The sequence below is a fragment of the Lissotriton helveticus genome, chromosome 7 (assembly GCF_964261635.1).
Source record: "Lissotriton helveticus chromosome 7, aLisHel1.1, whole genome shotgun sequence".
Taxonomy (NCBI): domain Eukaryota; kingdom Metazoa; phylum Chordata; class Amphibia; order Caudata; family Salamandridae; genus Lissotriton; species Lissotriton helveticus.
In genome coordinates this window covers 438113587-438133039 of record NC_136068.1, presented here as the reverse complement: position 1 = coordinate 438133039, position 19453 = coordinate 438113587, and the positions used below count along the sequence as shown (strand labels likewise).

The window sequence follows — 19453 nt, the reverse complement described above, 5'->3', positions numbered from 1 at the left end:
CGCTATCCTTCTGAATCCAAATAACTAAACTATCCACCACTCAAATTACTTTCATATTTTACTATACTAATTCAACACTAATCCTTTAAGGGTTCCGGAGTAGCGTGCTACATGCCGAAAAAGCACTTTGACGCCTCGTCAGGGGTAGTAAGTGCTATATAAATGCAATTACAATACAATACAATGCAATACAATTACAATGTGGGAGCATTGGAATAGGAGATAAGGGCCCTGCTTGTAGGGTTACCGGGGAGTCACCTTGCTGCTAGTCCTGGGCTTACATTTATAGAATCAGTGCCTTCTGGGAATTGTAGTCCAAGTTCAGTCGAACAGCTCGGCCTAACTCATCAGAAAATAATGCCTTGTACGAGGAAAGCCCAGGACAAGAACAGCTGTGCCTGGTGACAAGGAGTAATGTAGCCTTTTACTACATTGCAGCTGCATAAAGGGCCAGAAGATGTGTCTTCAGTGACCACGTGTGCCTGTAACAAACTGCGTGTTTGTTACAGGCACACATGGTCACTGGAGACACATATTCTGGCCCTTTAGGCAGCTGCAGTGTAGTAAAAGCACTATACATTTACCCAATGAGGGAGCACTTACTGGATTAGCCAGTAGAAAGTACTCCAGTGCAAATCACAAAAAAATCCACGATTTTGCAGGAAAATCCGCAAATTCGCTGATTTTTTTGCGAATTTGCGCACCGCGAATTCGCAAATTTCGCCCATACTTAGAAACAAGCTATCCTGGCTGATGACGGCTGATAGCCAGAAACCGGTCCTAGAATGCTTGATTCCGGTCAAGGGGAGACATGGCTTGGCAGTTCAGGCTGGACTGTTCCAATGACGCACAGGGTCAAGACTGATTTGCATATGGCCATGTCTGAACTGGGGTGGTGTGGTGAGCAAAATAACTATGGATTAAACCCAGATCTGTGACTGGGGGTGAATGTTTTGCCATTGTGCAACATTCCGTCCATCAAGTGTTGTTTTTGCAATGCCTCCAGGAACAGCACCTTGATCTCCAGGCACATGCTGGAGATCAAGGTGGAGAACAGCTATCAGCAGAATAATATACGAATTAGAAGTGTGCCGTGGCGAGGGGAAGGGGATGACCTCAGGGCCTATGTCGGGGCTCCGTTTCAGCAGACACTGGGAGAAGAGGGCTTGGCTGACATCCAGAGGGACCAGGTCCACAGAGTGGGTCTTCCGCGAGGAAACAAAGCTCCACTGCCGTATATTCTTGTGTGCGTCCAAATTTCCAGTTAAAAGAACGAATAATACGGAGAGCACTGGAGGCCCAACCAGTACAGTTCCGGGGCCAGACGCCCTCCATTTTTCAGGACTTGGTGGCTTCCACTCTGATCAAATGACGTGACTTCAGGGCGGTAACCTAACATCTACGCGAGAGGGGCATCCCCTATTCCTGGGGCCATCCCTTCCACATCATCTTTAAATTTCAAGGGAAGCTGCATCAGATTCGCTCGCTCACAGAAGCCCTTAAGTCCTCGGCCTCGACAGTACACCGACAGTGGAGCAGGTGGAGAGGCCTAGGGAGCGGGGTTCTCATTGAGCGCTACGATGGCAGAGAGTTGGCAAGTTGGCCTCCGCCTTGAAGCATGGCCAGGCTACGAAGACCAAGGAGAGGGAAGCAGTGCTTTCCTCCCTTTCACAGCCGTCGGACCATCTGGCCACCCCTTAAGGGGCACATTTGGACTGCACCGTGGTGGGTACTGAGATGGGCTGCCGGGGGGGGGCACGGGTGGGTATCCCCGATGTTCGCTGACAAACTCTCCACTGGCAGGTGGGGGCAGCTTTGGCCCTCTGCGGCCCAGACTGCTGTTCGAGCCACGACCTCCTGGGTCCTCCATTCACTGACAAACTATGGTCATGTTTTGTTTTTTACACATGTTACGACATTTGTTTTCCCTTTGAGGTTTGGGGTTGTTGTGGTTTCTTTTTTGAGTACTCCGCACCAGTCAGCACTCCAGCACCGCCTCCCTGTCAAAGGAGGGGGCTCTTGGTTCGACATAGACCTCGTCGGTGAGATACTGACACAACAGTTCAATATTTTTTCACACCCACCCGATGGGGAAGGCCCTCAAGATAGTTAGCCTTAATATGCGGGGCCTAAACAATCCCGTCAAAAGAGCAGCGGTACTATCTTTACTTGAAAGCGAGGGTGTGATATCTGTCTCCTACAGGACACCCCACGTAGTGCACTAAGTGCTTCCCGCAGCAATTTTGGTCGTCAGGCCCATCTAAGAAAAATGGGGTAGCGATTCTGGTTGGAGCGCATTTCCCGGGTAAGGTCATAGCGACTGTGGCTGAGATCAAGGGGCGTTTCCTAGCGATTAGAGTGCAATGGGGAGGGATGCACTTAACAGTGGCATCACTTTATGTGCCAAATACACAACAGGAGTCCTTGATGCTCACTGCCCTCACGGAGGTCCTTACGACACAAGATGCTGCGATACTGGCAGGGGGGGGACCTTCACCTAGTGATGGATTCAGAGCTGGATAGATCGGGTCAAAGATCGCATCAAACAGGGGCACTCTCTTCACGGGGTCAGGAGTGGTTCGGGGATAACGGACTACATGATGTTTGACACACACAGCACTCTGGGGTACGTGGTTACACTTACTACTCCGCAGCCCACAAAACCTACGTGCGACGTGACCATTTTTTTTGCTTCCACACACTTAGCATGTCACTTGCACACTGCCACGATCGAGTCCCGATCCTTGTCCGATCATGCTCTTATCACTGTACATGTCCCTGCGCAGATGTCGCACGCAATTCCCCCTGGGTGGCACTTGCCAGAGAGTCTCCTACATTCCGCAGACATGGTCCAAAGCATCAAGCAAACATTGGAGGACTATTTACAGCTTAATGATGTGGGTTCCGCGCCACTTTCAGCAGTATGGGAGGGCTTGAAACTAGTCATGAGGGGTGAATTTATCGCTATATCTGCAGCTGATAATAAACTCTGAAAGAGAAGTGCAGCGAGCTAGAGAGTGGGGTGGAGGAGCTCGAATCTTTACACAAACGAACTGGGGCGCCAAGGGTGTAGAGGGAGTTGGAGAAGCGCAGGCCCCTGTTGAAACATCTTGACCTCGACAGGGCGGAGTATGTCCTTCTTCGCCTCCGCAACAAATTCTACCTTAGCAGTGATAAGTGTGGTAAGCTGCTGGCCCACAGATTACGGGATAAAACACAGACGACTCTGATTCAATCGATCAAGGATCACAACGGGGATGAACAGAGTTCTGACGTGCACATAGTGGAAACCTTCTGCTTGTTTCATGGCGCCTTATACCCACCAGCACTGGACCCGCTTGCGTACTTGAATGCCTGCGAGATTTCCCCTCTCCCCAAGACTATGGCAGATTCACTTGATTCTGGTATTCACATAGAGGAGGTGATTTCGGCTATCTCTAGATTGAAACTAGCAAATCACCAGGTCCCTATGAATTTTCGGCTTCTTTTTACAAGACCTTTTGTAGAGAGCTGGCTCCCTTTTTAACGAAACTGTTTAATTCCTTTTTGGAGACAGGAGTGGTAACACCCTCCATATCGGAAGCAGCTATCTTGGTCATTCTAAAACCTGCTAAAGACCCACATGATTGTGGCTCTTACAGGCCTTTATCCCTGCTCAATCTCTATGCAAACATTTTTGCCGGCATCTTAGCACCGTGCCTAAACCCACTAATGGCAGACCTAGTCGACCATGATCAGTCGGGTATTATTCCCATGCGACGAGGGGGCGGACAATACCAAGCGTCTCTTCCACCTTACGGGCAGCATACAGCGGTCAGGTGTCCATTGATTCAGAGAAGGCATTCGACAGGGTTGGGTGGACCTATCTGTTTGATACCCTGTGCTGCTTCGGGCTGTGGGGAGAACTTCATCAAGTGGATCCAATGCATCTACCATGCACCCACGGCATTTGTGAGAGTAAATGATCTGCCGCCTTTCCAATCTCTCGGGGGACCCATCAAGATTCACCCCTATCCCCCCCTTTTATTTGCGCTCTATATGGAGCCATTGGCCCAACGTATACGAGCGGAAAAGCACATAGAAGACCTGAAATTTGGGGCGGATGTTCATAAAATAAGTCTCTATGCAGATGATGTGATTCTTCCCCTTACCAATCCGAATCGACTATACCGGCTCTCCTTGACGAACTCCTCACTTTTGGGTGGGTGTCGGGGTTTAAAGTCAACTTGGGTAAATCCAACCTATTAAATTTGTCGGTTCCCCCAGCTATGGTGGAGGCCCTACAGCAACAATTCCCATTCCAGTGGTCACAGCACGACATATCGTACTTGGGAATCCGTCTAGCCCCGACCATTGCTCGGACAGTTGCTCTTAGCTATACAAATCTCATAGAACACATGGCTAAAGCGCTGGACGCCTGATCGCGCTTGCGTCTAGCATGGTTTGGGAGGATTGCGGCAGTGAAAATGACGGTTCTCCCACGCATTCTTTATATTTTTCAAACAATCCCCATGACCCCCCCACCGTGGGCTATAGTGCAACTGCAGACCCTTATCAATACGTTTGTATGGGGGGAAACGTGCCTCTCGCTACCACAGATGGTTCGTTCGAAGAATCTAGGTGGAGTGGGTCTCCCTCTGATTAGTGGCTACTACCAGGTGTCCTGCATCCGCAACATAGTGGAATGGAACATACCCCTATCTGCTAGGCACTGGAACTTTATGGACCAGGCGGTGGCTGGCATCAACATCTGGAGGGAGCTCTGGTTGCCTCGCATGCACAGGGCATGGTGATTATATTCCTCCCCTGTCACCTCCCCTACTCTTAAGGGCTGGGACATGGTGGCGGTTAAGAAGGGGTGGACTTCTTTTCCTTCGCCTATGACCCCCATTTTGTATAACCCAGACTTTCCCCCAAGACAGGCATCAACAGTGTTTCAGCATTGGAGAGAGGAGGGCTGCAAAAGGGTGGGGTCACTCTTTAACACAGAGGAGCTGGCCTTATTTGAGCAGCTCAAGAAAGACTATGGTCACCTAGCGACTGATGATTATGCCTACTGTCAATTATACCATTGGATCACAGCGCCTTTCAATTACACCCAAATGACTCGCCCCCTTACCACGTTTGAAAAATGGTTACTCCGCAAAGGAGACGATCGCCGTCTCATCTCGGAATTCTACACCATGATTACAGCGTGACCCACCGAGCAACGCACACGGGCGCAAGTCCGTTGGGAAACCGAACTTGGTAGGCCATTAACCTCCAAGGAATGGGACCATATACTGTATGGAACCCACTACACTGCACACAACACTGCTGGGGTGGAATCCGCATGCGGAATGTCTGGCACTCTATCTCACCTGTTATGGCACTGCCCCAAACTGCAGCGCTACTGGACGTTTAGCATTTCCATACCCCGTTCCCCAGAATCCACTTTCCTCGGTCTCTCACATCCAAAAGTTTTTCCATTAAGGTCTATGCGAGGTAGGCAAATAGCATTAGCCCTGCTAGCGGCTAGACAGGCTATTTTATCTCAATGGGGCACGAAGTCTAGTCCTGAAGTACTGAACTGGTTACATCGCCTGTGGTATAGTTTGGCTATGGAACGCATGTCCCTCGTTGTAGAGGGAAAAGGGGAGGTTTATGCCAAACTGTGGGTGCCATTCTTGCAGTTGTTAGTCAAAGACATGAGAACATGAGAAAAATTACTTGCCCTAAAAATTTGCAAATCCTTAAACTGCTACCACAAGAGAGAGACGCATGGTACTGCTCCGCCGACAACAATCTAGAGGTGACACTCTACCAATAATCCTATTCAGGGGCCTGGGATATAATAAGTGTGAGAAGTTGGCCTGGAATATGATGTCCACTTTTCTAGTGCGCACTTGCACCAGTCCAAACAAACCTTATTGATGGTAGGTTGTACAGGCAAAAACCATCAATACGCTTGTGGAAGCGTTATATTGATGCTATTTTGGTGGTCTGGAGAGGCTCCTCAGAATCAGTCATGGCATTTAGGGATTGGTTGGATAGTAGGAATAACTTCCTTAGGTTCACAGTAGAGCTGAACAAAGAGAAAATTGCTTTTCTCGATTTGTCCATTTACCACACACAAGGACAACTCCATAGTGAAATCTATCGTAAACCAATTGCCCGCAACTCGCTACTCTGTTTTGATTGTTCACATCTGAAACCGCTCAGGGGAAACTTCACCTATGGCCAATTTCTACGAGTGCGGAGGAACTGCTCCACCACGGAGAAATTTGAAGAGCACTCTGAGATCCTGAAACAACAGTTGGAAGTAAAGAGGTACCCAGATAGCCTGATTAAAAAAGAGTAAAGAAACGTGCCAAAAATAACAATAGAGAAGCACTTATTGAAGTGCCAACAGAGAAACCGCCTTTAGGGAGTTTGACTTTTGTACATACTTTCAGCGCACTTACTAACAATATTCAGAAAAGCGTAAAAAAACACTGGAGCATTCTGAATAGCTGAGCAGATAAAATACCTCTACCTCTGTTTGCTCTAAAGAGGAGCACGAATCTAAAGGACAGGGTCGTACATACTAGACCAAAAAGCATGAGACAAGATTCCAATACAACCTTATGGAACTTGCCGAAAGTACAAGGACATTTTTCCTGTGGTTCCTGTGGGGTGTGTGCTCAAACTAAGCAGTCCAAGTTTATTGATATAGGGATTGAGAAACCTTGGGAACAATGATTTTCCAGTAACTGCAATAGTGATAATTTGATTTATCTCATTACATGCCCGTGCAACAGCAAGTATGTTGGCATGACGACGAGGAAAGTCAAATTACACATGATGGAGCACAAGAGCACTTTCAGGTGTCTCAAAACAATGACAAAGCTGACTAGACACCTTGTTGATCGAAATCATAAACCTGAGGATTTCGAATAGACTGTGCTGGAGAAACCCGTGGTCCCTCTATATTGCAGTGATGTGGCAAGGTTTCTATTCCAGAAAAAACAAAGATGGGTCTTTAAACTGAAAAGTGATGTTATGGGTTTGAATGATTCTATCCCTTGGATAGCACTTGCAAAGACATAATACCAAGATACTTTGTAAGACATCAGACTTGTAATAGTTAACCATCCCTAATGTAAACTATTCACAGTAGCACTAACAAGATCTAGTGAACTTTGCCCTAGGCATTAAACAGTCTTAACTGAATATGAATATGGACCTAAGTGAATAGTTATTCTGTGTCAGTGCTAAGAATAGACTGAGAATAGATTTTTCTTTAAACTCAGCATTTTTCGATAGAGCGGTGAACAAATCAGTATAACCCTGTAGGTTGCGTCTGAAAGCGCTTCAAACAGAGACAGTCTATGTAATAAAATAAGCACGTAAAATCAGAATTATTACCATATAAACTATTACAATATCTGCATATGTTGGATTCTTTAATTGAACAAACGTAAAGATAATCGAGGAAAAGTGTCCTTTGTTCAAATTATGTAACACCATTGTTATAAAGGGCGTCCTCTAAACTAATTATAATCGAGCGTCTATGGATTGGCTTGGGTTTCCAAAACATAAAACAAAACATGTACACTATCGGGCTCAGCCCGAGTCAACTTGAGTTAATCTCAGATAAAACCTACGACTCCCAGCATCATACTGGGAGTTTGGTAGTCAGGGAGATGACGCAGTGACATAATCAAAGTGGGCCTGGCGCTCGCCGAACAGACATGTTAGATTGAGTAAAAGAACTACAATTCCCAGCATCTTACTGGGATTGTAGTAGTTCGGGCAATGAAGCCATTACGTCATCGAGGAGAGACAGAGGCTCGTCGCACGGGCGTGTTTTGCGGATCCTGCTTAAAAAAGCCGGTTATGTGCTCACTCGGTACCTCCACTCCAGCTGAGTACCGAGTCGGGAGGTACCGACGGAGAGGTGAGCATTTAACGGTAACCGCAAGTAGAATAACTGTTTCAAATTTAGCCGCTTATTTTTTAGTATTGGCCGGGAAACGTGTCCTTTAACGTGTGCATACCGAACCAGGGACGTTGTTTGTGTATTACCGCTGAATAAAAGACTGTACAGTTTTAAGTTGCCGCAAGTGGTACAACCAAGATGGATCGCACACCACTAGCTTCTCCTCCGGGTCGCCCCTTAGCACTCTGGTACATGTAGTGCATGTAGATGGACGAGTAAAAAGTAGTTCACCACAGTTGGTGCGAGTAGTTACTCATTATCCCCAAGTTCTCTGGACCCGAGACATGGCCCGGGTTTCGGGACAGTTTCCCTCGTCAGCAGAGCAGTGTTTGGGTTGGATGAAAAGGCCGCCAAGTAACCGTCACAGGCCCTGATGCCTCTCCGGCGCGCAGGTGCGTCTCCATGAGCTCGTCAGCTCAGGGCTCACGGGAGCCGTTTAAGTACAACCAAGATGGATCGCACACCACTAGCCTCTCCTCCGGGTCGCCCCTTAGCACTCTGGTACATGTAGTGCATGTAGATGGACGAGTAAAAAGTAGTTCACCACAGTTGGTGCGAGTAGTTACTCATTATCCCCAAGTTCTCTGGACCCGAGACATGGCCTGGGTTTCGGGACAGTTTCCCTCGTCAGCAGAGCAGTGTTTGGGGTGGATGAGAAGGCCGCCAAGAAACCGTCACAGGCCCTGATGCCTCTCCGGCGCGCAGGTGCGTCTCCATGAGCTCGTCAGATCAGGGCTCACGGGAGACGTTTAAGTACAACCAAGATGTATCGCACACCACTAGCCTCTCCTCCGGGTCCCCCCTTAGCACTCTGGTACATGTAGTGCATGTAGATGGACGAGTAAAAAGTAGTTCACCACAGTTGGTGCAAGTAGTTACTCATTATCCCCAAGTTCTCTGGACCCGAGACATGGCCCGGGTTTCGGGACAGTTTCCCTCGTCAGCAGAGCAGTGTTTGGGGTGGATGAGAAGGCCGCCAAGTAACCGTCACAGGCCCTGATGCCTCTCCGGCGCGCAGGTGCGTCTCCATGAGCTCGTCAGCTCAGGGCTCACGGGAGCCATTTAAGTACAACCAAGATGGATCGCACACCACTAGCCTCTCCTCCGGGTCGCTCCTTAGCACTCTGGTACATGTAGTGCATGTAGATGGACGAGTAAAAAGTAGTTCACCACAGTTGGTGCGAGTAGTTACTCATTATCCCCAAGTTCTCTGGACCCGAGACATGGCCCGGGTTTCGGGACAGTTTCACTCGTCAGCAGAGCAGTGTTTGGGGTGGATGAGAAGGCCGCCAAGTAACCGTCACAGGCCCTGATGCCTCTCCGGCGCGCAGGTGCGTCTCCATGAGCTCGTCAGCTCAGGGCTCACGGGAGCCGTTTAAGTACAACCAAGATGGATCGCACACCACTAGCCTCTCCTCCGGGTCGCCCCTTAGCACTCTGGTACATGTAGTGCATGTAGATGGACGAGTAAAAAGTAGTTCACCACAGTTGGTGCGAGTCTGGGATCCCGCACCTACGCGCCTGAGTGGTACTATACCTGGCAGATATTGGCAGCCATCGGCAACCCCAGTACACGGCCTATCCCTGCTGATGAGGGGTAATACCCCGAAACACGTGTCCAGGGATGGCGAAGACAGCGAAGATAGCAGAAGATCGAAAGATGATGCATCGCGAACACTTTACTACATTGACCAGAGTCCTTAGGGGCGACACCGCCGGTGTGTGAGTAGTGTGCGACCCCACCCCCATTTGTAACTTTAAAGCTCCCGTGAGCAGTGGGCTGACGAGCCTGGGATCCCGCACCTACGCGCCTGAGTGGTACTATACCTGGCAGATATTGGCAGCCATCGGCAACCCCAGTACACGGCCTATCCCTGCTGATGAGGGGTAATACCCCGAAACACGTGTCCAGGGATGGCGAAGACAACGAAGATAGCAGAAGATCGAAAGATGCATCGCGAACACTTTACTACATTGACCTCCTTATACTCCTTAGGGGCGACACCGCCGGTGTGTGAGTAGTGTGCGACCCCACCCCCATTTGCCGCAAGTGGTGTATACGCTATAAACAGCTACTCCCAGCACCCGGTAAAACATGTACTGTTTTTTTCTAAAAATAGCTTCTTTAAAGAAAGGTTTTTCCTTTCTCTGCGCTGACACTATAACATTGGGTCAGTTTTCTCAAAATGAATCGACACATTGAGGAGATGAAAAACTATTACCAATGACTAACCTTTGATGTAATTCTGTTCATATGAGTCGGTTTTCCCACACATACAAAGTAGAATTCTCATACTGGTCTACTCTTAGTGACAGTTATATGTTTTGAACAATTTGCTGTGATGAATAGATGCGAGTATTACATCCCAACATATAAGCCTTTCCCTGCCTCAGGGTGGTGGCCTGGTACAGAGAAGTATCCTCTGTTTTGCTTTTGATAGAAATTGCATTACAATGAATAATGTCTGGTGATCAATTGACACTGGGATTTTGATTGTCCACAAATGTATGTTGTTGGATTACTCTTTTTCTTTTTCAGAGCGGGCCTCTATTTAACTCTAGCTGGTGCCGAGTGAGGTGAGGTTTACCTCTTGTTTGGCAATGGTAAGCCCTTCTCTCTTTTTTTGCTAGAAAATTGATTAGCATAATGTATAGTATTAGAGTGCATTAATTTTAGAAAGAATGGTTTTTTGAGATTTATGATGTCAATCTATTCCTCTGTAGATGCAGCACAATGATCATGCTAACCTCAATGGAAGAATGACAGTACAACAGAAATAATACTGTATGTATAAATAACATTTCTATATTTAACATAGCGGTTGCAGTGACACAAATAATTATTAGGTCCTGAAGAAAGCCAGGAAGATCTTTCCATATGGCTGAAACATGTCGACCAGGAGAGCAGTGATTAATTTGTAACTGCTCAGTTGTTTGTATTTTCTCACTTTTTGTACACCTTTTAATAGGAAAACACATGAGACATTGCAAGGAAAGCTCATATGCTGTCTCTAGGGTTGATCCTTTTTAATACACTTTTTCACAGTTTTTTTGCACTGCATCTTGAAGGTATCCAAATTACCCATTTCTTATAACACAATCTAATACACTTCTTCTTCTTCTTCTGTAAGAATCACACAGAAGGATGCAACTTTTTGTTGCTCTCTCTGATTTCCAAGAGAGGCATCAGAGGGTTGTCTGGGTACCCAGATGATGACACTGGGCACAAGAGTTGTGTATTGATGGGATACCATCTATCCGGAGGTGATTCCGAAGTTTCTTAAACCTCTTTTCGGCTTCTCCTTTGCTTTCTAGTATTTGTTGCACACACAGCATCAGTATGAGCTGTGATATCCTCAAGATAAATATCTAGAGGGTTTTTGCTTCAGTCCTGTAGGTTCTATTTTGTTTTTGTAGGTTGTAAAGTCAACCTTATAAAAAGCTATCCTAGTGGTAGCTGTGAAGAGCAGCCTTCAGGCTAAGACTTAGAGGCGAGTTAAGCTAGTTGTTTTACCAATTATAATCTCTTGAATGATCAAATGAAAGCACATCACACAAGGCATATATCAAATATATATGTATTTATTCTAAACACAACCCCTCTGGACTCTTTATGAGGGCAGAGGTAAAAGTACAATACAAGGAACTTAATTAGCATAAGATAAGTTGCACAGTATACGTTTTGCCCTAGGGGCCTCACAAACCATATACTGAAATAGTGGTATAAGAACCACGTGAGAGTTAGAAAGCAGGCCTAGGGCCTGTGGAATCGCTGGGGCTACCTAGAACCACCAAAGGTTAGGGTGCAGGAGGCCCACGGGAGACACGCGCAGTATCTAAACACAGCCGCGGGTTACCATTGACTTTCTATGGAGAACGAACAAGTTACAATTTTAAAGTTTAAGGGCACAAGGAGGTGAACTGCGATGGACCCTTTTAGATTAGGACACTTGGAGAGTCAATACCCACGGGAGCACCGGAGTACTCGTGTTACCTCACCCAGGGAAGCCGGGTGCATAGGTGTCTTTTAGTGTTGGGTTTCTTTGTCGATTCCAATGGAGAGCTGCGAAGAAGTGCTGCAGGCGACCAGAGGAAAAGTGTCCGGGCGGATCCAAGGGTGGATCGGAGATGTGAAGAACCTAAAAGCAGAGGAGACAGAGTCTGGGTCACTAGCCAGTGACCAGGATGGCGATAGGAAGATGCCAGCCGATGTCGGGTGATTTCTGGTAAAAAGGTGAAGTTTGTCTCTTCAGCTACGAGGACCAGGACGTGTCGACAATGACCGAGAGCTGGATTCTAGCTGTCCCATAAAGGATCTAGTTGACTGCGGTGTCGGTATCCGGATTGGACCCAACAAGCCTTGACAAACGCAATCCACGCAAGATGTCGAGATTGGCTTTGGTGCAGACCAGCAAGGTCTGCGGGACTCCTCCTTTGGAGAGGAGTGGGAACACATCTGGAGCAACCAGCAAAGCTCAAACAGGTGAAGATTGGTCTTCGCGGGGGCTCACTAGTCAACGGACTAGGAACCGCGAAGAAGCATCGAGCTGAAATGCACAAAGCGGGCCCACGGGACACTCGTGGAGTATGGGCCTCTGAGCTTCGGTGCAAAAGGTGCTGGGGGCTGGGGCTTCAAGCACCCAAATGCACAACTTCAGGATACCTCGGGAAATAGGTGCAGCTTTCAAAATGCAGGATGTCCAGGAATTCCGTCCTACGTCTCTCGCGTCGGCCACAGGTCTCAGCTTTGCTGGGAGCGCAGGTCAGCATCAGAGATGTCTGGAAGTCCATGTCCTGTGTCGCAGATTCTTCGGGATCCGGCGGGAACCTCGAAAATGCAGACCGGCAAAGGAGCAGTTGGTGCCTGTTTGAACAGGGTTGTCACTCCTTGATCACAAGGGAGATTTCTTCCATCTTCCAGTCGATATGGAATGTCGAAGGTCTAAGATATATGTTGCAGAGTTTCGTCCAGGGTAATCTAAAGTCCTAGGGACTGGGGTTCTACATTTATAGTAAGTTTAGGGGTTGGACTAACTCTAAGGTCCCTCCTATGGGTGGACCTGGGGAGGGGGTGGTTACTCCCCTTCCCCATTGTCCAGTTTCACGCCAGAGCTGGGGCTGAGTGCACCAGCAAACGGTTTGAACTGGGAAATGCATGAAGCACCTTGTGTGCCCCAGGCAGTGTCTGAAAAGCATTCACTGAATGCAACCCACCCTGCCCCAATACACTAAAACCTCTCTGGGTAGCACCTCCCTGGCCAGGAAACCTATTGTCCAGGCCTCCCCTGCTGGAGTTTCGTCCAGCAGCAGGAGGGCAGACTTGTGTCTGTGGCAGAAGCATCCATTTGGTGATGCTGGGGCTCTGTTTAACTTTAACCGGGTTTACCAGTAATTACATGTCTTCTCCCTCTAGAAAGGTGGAATGCTACCCCCGCCGCCAGATCTGGTGGGGGGGGGGGTAGTATTCCAAGGTATTTGACACCTTACAGGACATGTTTTGATAACTGCTAGGATTATAATGCACTTAAGAGTATATGGTATGGCTACATCATAGAACAGCTGTAAGGAGATGGTTCCGAAAGCTGCAGAGGGCTCAGCCCATGCCTCCAGGATTGTCGAGGCCTGCCATAGGAGTGACTGATAGGTTAATATGTGTCTATCGAATGTTTGACAATGCCCCTATTGTTGACAACGACCCCAAGGGACTGGTGACACCATTAAATACGGGGACTAACGCAATGAAAGAACTTTTTAAAAAATGAGAAAAAGCTATGCGGGCGGAACAGTCGAAGTGGTGGGAAAAGAAATCACTGTCCCGCTACTTAGAGGTTGGTCGTGCCCCACGAGGCTTAAGAAGTTTGTTAGCCCCCAGCTTTGAGAACCCGGACCCAGAAATGTTGATCGAGTGGGCGGGATGTAACTTGGACTACTCGAGCGGATTATTAAAAATCCTGATCAAATATGCGGAGAGCGATGGAGAGAAATTGGGGGTGAAAATAAATGATTTAAATGAACAGATTAAACAATTGAATGATGCGGAACAGGAAAAACGATTGCGTGAGACGATGACACAACGACTCACCAAAGAAGAGGAGGTAATCAAGAGAAGGAAAACCTTCAAGTTTCAGAGGGACAAACTCGATTACCAGAATGGCCGCATTTTTACCTTTTCGAAAAAATACGATCAACCAAAGGTACCGACCGGCGTTCCCTCAGGAGGTGCAGGGCAGAGCAGCAGTAGGAACATAAGCCCGTCAACATCTGAATCAAACTTAAGTTCTATACCGGGCAGTGAATCCGAGAATGAGCAACGCAATATGAATGAGGCGGTGGGGTTTACCAAGCGGTCGTTGGGAGAGGAGGTGGAGTGCCTACGAAACGACCGCAGATAGACCCTAAGATCACACACCGCTGGCATGAAAACAGGCAGAAACGCAACCTCAAACGCAAGTGGCGGAGGAGAAGGCGAGCAGCACACCGGAAAGAAGAAACCAGCTGCACAGGGTCGGGGTCGCAAACGCTGGAACCGCAAATGAATGCACAAGTAAGCAACAGACTTTCTGTGATTAATCTGTCAAATGTTCGTTTAACTGACAATGAGGTTAAAACTTTATCATTGGGCTTAACCTATTGCCCCCCATGTACATTCAATTATGCGCAAACAAGAATGGACTTTTTTAAGTACATAAGGAAATTGAAACTAAGAAAGCTATTCATGCAGAACAAGCTTAAGATGCGCAAACCATTGCATGCCAAGATCAGAACTGATCCGGATATGGGTACCTGTTTAGCAGGAGAGGTTGAGCTATATGTGGACTTGGTTGATTTGAACATAGAAGGGGGAACCCTGGTGGACACCGAGAGGGAACAGGTGTTAACAACAAATGCCCCAGGGGCCACAGGTTTTAGACCAAAATCGACATTTAACCCCATATCCGTGTATGACAACATAGAAGTCTTCAACAATCTGGTGATTTCTGACTTAAAGGATCTGCATCAGGCTTCTAAGACAAAAGACACTAAATACAGCAAAAAGTGTAATAATGCCTATGGAAGTCTAATGAAGAAGCTACAGGGAGAGAATAATGTGATCATTAAGCAATCAGATAAGGGGGGCAACATTGTCCTGTGGCCTAAACAAATGTATATGGAAGAGGCTCTACTGCAATTGAATGATAGAAATTGTTATTGTAGGAGCGATTGGCGAACAGCTAAACAGACGTGGGAGGCTTTCCACACCAGATTGTATGCATGGAAGGGTATGGGATTACTAAGTGGGGATGAGCAAAAATTTCTCAAATCAAATTACCCTGTGATCCCTGTGTTTTATATGATCCCAAAGATCCACAAGAGTGTGACCAAACCACCAGGGAGGCCCATTATCTCCGCTAGACAGGGTCCTTTTGAGAATGCCTCGAAGTATATTGACCATTTTCTACAGGAGCATGTGAGGATGCTTCCCTCATATATCAGGGATACTGGTGACTTTCTGGATAAGATCAGAACCTTGGAGTGGAAGGAAGATTACTTATTACTAACGCTAGATGTAACTTCCTTATACACCAGCATTAATCATGAAGATGGTCTGAGGGCGGTGAAACACTATTTGAAGCGTAGACCTGCATGCATGCTACAGCACAACAACATGGTCAGTGAGATGACAGAAATCTGCCTCAAGAGCAACTTTTTCTTGTTCCAAAAACAGGTATTCCAGCAACTGAGGGGAGTTGCCATGGGGGCCTGCTTCTCCCCGAGCTATGCCTGTCTGCATATGGGGCTTTGGGAGGAGCAGGTCCTAGCAAAAACCTTTGCGAGTACAATGGCTAACAACATCATAGCCTGGTACAGGTTCATTGATGACCTTTTTATTGTTTGGAGGGGGTCAGAGGAAGGGGCAACCAGGTTCATAACTGAGATCAATATAAACAATTTGAACCTACAATTCACGGGTCAGATCAGCAGCACGAAGGTTGCCTTTTTGGATGTGGAGGTGAGCATTGTGAATGGTAGGTTGGTGACTGACCTACATCGCAAATTGACAGCAGGAAACACAGTGTTACACGCCACCAGCCACCACCCAGCACATCTGATTCGCAGCATCCCCTACGGGGAGATGCTGAGAATCAGAAGAATCTGCAGCACAGATGAAAGCTGTGAGATAGCACAGAGAGCCAGCAGCACAAGGTTTATTGAAAGAGGCTATTCGCAACCAATGGTGGAGAGGGCCATGAGGCGTGCTAATTTAACTGCAGGGCACGGCCAATCAGCGGATGCTGATCCCACACTAATTTTGGAGAGGGAGTCTGGTCAACCTAGACTGATAACAGCATACAGCAGACAGCACAAAGCAATACTAAACATCATTCGTAAAAACTGGCAGGTAGTTCAAGGGTGATCCGGTTATTGGGGGGACCCTTGCCAATAGACCGGCTATAACATACAGTAGAGCCAGATCTATGAGTGATATGTTAGTGAAGAGCAGCCCGGAGATAGCCAATGACAACTGGCTAGGGAAGAGCAAGGGCTTTCTCAAATGTGCAGTCTGCAAGGCATGTAAGATAGGCAAGAATAGAACTACCTATACTACAGCCTTTAACAATGAGGTGAAAGAAATTAAAAAGAAAATCACCTGTAAATCAGACTTCGTCATTTATGTGCTGGAATGTGCTTGTGGCCTGCGCTACGTGGGCAGCACGAAGTTGCAGGTGCACAAGCGCATTCTTCAGCACCTGAGAGCGGTCACCAACAAGGATGAGGCTTACCCTGTGGCTAGGCATGTCAACACTGTTCACGGGGGAGATATAGGATGTTTGCAGTACTTTGCCATTGATATGGTCCCGCCACTGCGCAGAGGCGGGGATAGAGAGGCTCAGCTGCGAGTTCTAGAAACCCGCTATATATTGGAGTTGAATTCCAAAACCCCGAACGGTTTGAATCAAACGGAAGACTTACATTCTTGTCTTTATTAGGGATCTAATCATTCATACCGTCTGAGCCTCTTGGCTATGAGCTACTGCAAACTAACTGAGATACAAATGAGTCGGACATGCAGATAGCCGTCCTCCTATTTTTAACTCTGTTTTATGGTGGTGGGAACAACAACAATTATTGTTTCACTGGGGAATAGGGTTTTGTTTATCACAATGATTATTGTGATAAAGTTCTTTTTTTTCAGTGCACCAGCTGTTGAACCCATGATATGGCAGTGTGGAGGCAGTGGTTATGAGTAGCACGAAATGCCCACTGGGGCACAATTTTGATAAAATGGTCCATACTATGTGTTCCCAACTAGATTAACGAGGAGTTTCCATTTGCGTGATTTGCACATAACACAGCAAATTTGCACAATATATAAAAATGGTGTATATATATATATTTTTTTTTATACGATTTTAACCTGATGTATATGAATTGCTTAACGTCTTAATTGATGATGTATTTTAATCAATTTATTAATATGGAAATGACGTTGGTGTAGCAGTGGGAACATTGAATGAAACAAGCACAAAGAAGGAACTACTTTCCTTTGAAAAATGCCATGTTTTGTATCTTCAATTCCATAGTTGAATGTGTAATGCATTTGGACCATACAAAAATGTTCAGAAGTGGACAAATCTCAATGTATGAGTGCTATTGAACCAGGCTGAAGTCTGTTTTTTATTTCCACAGGCCATGGTGTCAGCTGACTGTGTATTAGCACTTTAAAAGTGATGGGTGTACAATCGGACCATGTCATGTGATCAAGGGGCGGAGGTCCCGAAACGCGTCATGGCGGCGTGTTCTCTGCACAATAGGATGGAATAAACTTTAAATTTTGCAAAACTATCCGTGTGGGTCCGGTTTCGTTGTTGTTCTGAGGGTGATTCTTCGGGACTTGACGGAGTTCGTGGCGCATATATATATATATATATATATATACATATTCACTGAAAAAAAACATAGGTTTCACACCAGTTATAGTTAGGAATTAGCATTTAAAAAACCTATTAAATTCACTGAAAAAACCATAGGTTTCACACCAGTTATAGTTAGCTGGAAATTTTACTCGCATAAAACCATTGAAATTTCCACGTTATAGTTAGTTGGACTCACTATAACTTGCGCGTGCAATGCACTGCTGATGACGTCACATATTACATCACTCATGACATGGTCAGTGACATCACTCATGACATCACTGATGACACCATCCTTGTGACAGAGTGACAGACCTCCTTTCACTGTAATGTAACCCTTGAAACACATATTCAAAAATAGAAACTAAAATTTTCAAAAAAATGGAGATACCCATACCAGTTACAACAAACAATTCAGTAATTCCACCATCTATATACACATCCACTCATTCACCAACAGTTCTATATAGTCACTCATACATATACTCACTCATCATATGTAGTGATACACCTATACATCCTGTTACACACCGACAGTCATCCAAAAGTTACTCACACACATACTCACACATGCAAATAAACTATTGAACATCCATTAATTTGCATATACAGCTATACACACACTACCACTTTACTTCTAAGGAAACTTATACATACTTACTCTCTTAAACAATCACTTATAGAAACACATACTAATTTAAACAGGAACTCTTACAATCCCTCACTCTCACATATACTCACTTATATACATCAATATTCACATATACTAGATTAAAACATATGTAGTTACTGATAAAGACACAAGTGAGACAGTCATTCACTCACTAACACACACATATACACACTCATCCACCCATACAGTCCTGCACATATGCTGTCTTCAAAACACATACAAACACAGAGTCAATCACTCATGCATCTATGTGCTAAGTAATACCCCCACCAAACCATATAGACACTCATACTGATATTAAAAAAAACATCTAATAACCCATTTACATACACATGTAGCTACTCACCAACCCATGCAACCACTTATACACAAAGTGAAACACTAATACATATATTTAAATATTTAAACATTACTCACTAATATTTATTTTTCAGAAAGACACACATTCACTGGATGGTGTCATCAGTGATGTCATGAGTGATGTCACTGACCATGTCATGAGTGATGTAATATGTGACGTCATCAGCAGTGCATTGCACGCGCAAGTTATAGTGAGTCCAACTAACTATAACGTGGGAATTTCAATGGTTTTATGCGAGTAAAATTTCCAGCTAACTATAACTGGTGTGAAACCTATGGTTTTTTCAGTGAATTTAATAGGTTTTTTAAATGCTAATTCCTAACTATAACTGGTGTGAAACCTATGGTTTTTTCAGTGAATTTCATAGGTTTTTTAAATGCTAATTCCTAACTATAACTGGTGTGAAACCTATGGTTTTTTCACTGAATTTCAAACGTTTTTTAATAGCAAATCTCTATAGGTATGAAATGTAATATTTTTATAATGAATTTTATATTGTATATTTATGTAATACTATTTTTTATCTATATTTTTCCCTTCTTTTTTTGGGGGGGGGGTTTTGC

At 45.9% G+C, this 19453-nt stretch overlaps 1 protein-coding gene and 1 long non-coding RNA gene across 4 annotated transcripts in view; one reads left to right on the top strand and one right to left on the bottom strand.

Annotated features, from left to right (window-relative positions):
• The window catches only part of LOC144768564 (sulfotransferase 1C2-like), a 789435-nt gene that overhangs the window by 267719 nt on the left and 502263 nt on the right, over positions 1-19453 (bottom strand). The window lies entirely within an intron of this gene.
• LOC144768565 (uncharacterized) lies at positions 10406-17766 on the top strand. Its single transcript, XR_013598578.1, has 3 exons — positions 10406-10564; positions 10685-10745; positions 17630-17766. It is a non-coding gene; the product is annotated as an uncharacterized LOC144768565 (long non-coding RNA).